This window comes from Atta colombica, unplaced genomic scaffold, assembly GCF_001594045.1.
Source record: "Atta colombica isolate Treedump-2 unplaced genomic scaffold, Acol1.0 scaffold54, whole genome shotgun sequence".
Taxonomy (NCBI): Eukaryota; Metazoa; Arthropoda; class Insecta; order Hymenoptera; family Formicidae; genus Atta; species Atta colombica.
The window spans coordinates 80,301-82,638 of record NW_017259544.1 but is presented as its reverse complement, the minus strand read 5'-3'; the positions used below and the strand labels follow the sequence as shown (position 1 = coordinate 82,638).

The 2,338-nt window shown below is 26.2% G+C and overlaps 1 long non-coding RNA gene across 1 annotated transcript in view; it reads right to left on the bottom strand.

Annotated features, from left to right (window-relative positions):
* Positions 1-516: 516 nt before the first annotated feature.
* The window catches only part of LOC108691870, a 30,442-nt gene continuing 28,620 nt past the window's right edge, over positions 517-2,338 (bottom strand). The window contains exons 3-4 of the long non-coding RNA XR_001931941.1: positions 847-1,054; positions 517-616 (exon numbers count right to left, since the gene is read on the bottom strand). This is a non-coding gene — a long non-coding RNA (uncharacterized LOC108691870). The remainder of the gene's footprint in view (positions 617-846; positions 1,055-2,338) is intronic.

The window sequence follows — 2,338 nt, the reverse complement described above, 5'->3', positions numbered from 1 at the left end:
ATATAATATATGTATAAATATGAAATTATATTTTTTAAATGTCATTTATGTTAAATACATATTTTATATTTTATTATTGAACTTTACATTGGTATGTAAAATTCAATTCGCGGGAATATACACTCATGGACCTCGACTTAGGATTTCTTTTTAAATTATCACGATTGTATTCTAGTTACTACTTACAAAGATAATTTTAGATTTTAAAGATAATTTTAAAGACAAGATAATTAAGATAATTAATAAAAGAATTTGATAAGATAATTAGATAATTGTTAGATAATTAGATAAGATAATTAAATTTTTAAAATAATTTTTTCTTTCTTTGTTAAATTTGAGCAATTATTCTTATTTATAATATAATATTTGTTATATAGGCGAAGGAGCATGATGAGGATGGATTGAGAATTAAATCTAGCCGAATTATCAAGGATTTTTAAAATTTTTATTAATTAAAATATATAAATTTTTTTAATCAACTCGTTTCTACGTCCTCCGCGGCTTCCACGTCCTCCGTGACATCTTCGTTTTTCGCGATCTTCGCATCGTCCGCCTTCCCCATATCTGCGGTACCCACAGCTGTTAGGATTTTATCGACTTCTTTGCCAATATCTGGCTGTAATGAATTTGAAAATTGAAAACGATTAAAATTTAGTATCTACATAAAAACTTATTAGATTTGAGTAAGTTAATTTTAATCATTTTAATATGATATATGTGTAAATTTTTATAAATTTTGAAAAAAGTTAATAAGTTAAAATGTATAAAAATAACTTAAAATTAAGTTGACATTAATTAATATATTAATTATCCAATTCTACTTACTATAAGGTAATTTTTACTTACGTTTTTCTTGTGGAGCGACAGCCTACATCGCTAGTTCCGGCGCGGGCGACTGCGTCGCTGCTGATCCCGACGCGGGTGGTTATGTCGCTGCTAGTCCCGACATGGGCGGCTGCGAGAACTTGAGAACCGAGCTATTATGTTCTTTAATATATCTAGCTCGGCTCTCAGGGCCGCTAATTCTAAACCTTTTGAGTTGTCCGCCATTGAGCTAAAAGAAAATCATTGAAAATAATTTAATAAATGAATATATAAATTTTGTTATAATAAAATAAATGAAAATCCAATATGGCTTTACCGTTTCGGAGCATAATACGGTGTTATGTTTAACTTTTTTAAAAAAAGGTAAAAAAAGTGCTAAGCATACATACTTTTCGTGAAGAATCATTTGGATCGGTTTCACCAACGCCAGTTACTTAATTGGCCGTGGAACTGACTAATTGTGTTTGTGTTTATGGTATAATAGAATTGACCACTTATGATTGACAGTTAATCACCGATTCGGCTTAATCGACTTGATGAAACCGGCTATTTATATATAATCTAAGTATCCAACCCAATTAATAGTATTAATTTTTCTTATTGAAGATCTTCTTAATCCAACCTAAGTAATGGCAATTTTAATTCTCTGCCAAAAATTATCTCTATTCTTCGAAAAAAATTAATGTATTAAATGAAAAATTAAAATCCAGATGCTAATCTTAACTAATCAAGTTAAATTCTATCAAATTAAAAAAAATTAAAAAGTAAAACACAAATGGTAATGTCTCTTGTTATTTACTTAATTCTAATGATATGTATCATTCATGTAAGGGATTTGATATCAACAAAATTGACGCTAAGTTAAATTCCATTTCGAATATCAAATTATATAAATAATATTAACTTTAATAACATATACCATTTCTTTTGATATCAAGAATTAGCGCAAAGTTAAATTCTATATGTTTATGCCAAATTAAATAAATAATGAATATTAATCTAATGATTATGACATATCATTTGTAAAAAAATTGATATCAACAATTGGCACCAAATTCAACAATAGTTAAATTCTACTATCAAAATCAAAAGTAAAACTCAAGTGATACTATCTTTATTATTATTTATTTACCCCAAATGATACTATCATTAATTTTTATGAAATGAAACCTAAATATACGTATATGTTATTGGGATCTTCCAATCCAAATGGTTTAAATTCTCTTAAAATTATTATATTTAAAATTATTATATCACAATTTATTCAAAGACATTTTCTCTTCCAACTAAAACAGTGGTTATTTAATTTTCCTTAAAAATATTGTATTATACAAAACATTATCACAAAATTGCATTACCTTGCTCAATTTAAGTGTTATCACAAAGAATTAAAGAATTAATCATAAAACGAAAAAATTTAAATTAAATTTTTTAAGAAAAATTTTTCATGTATAAATACTTGGCACTTGTTAGATTTCGATCTAACTATTCGTAATAACATAATAGTAAACTA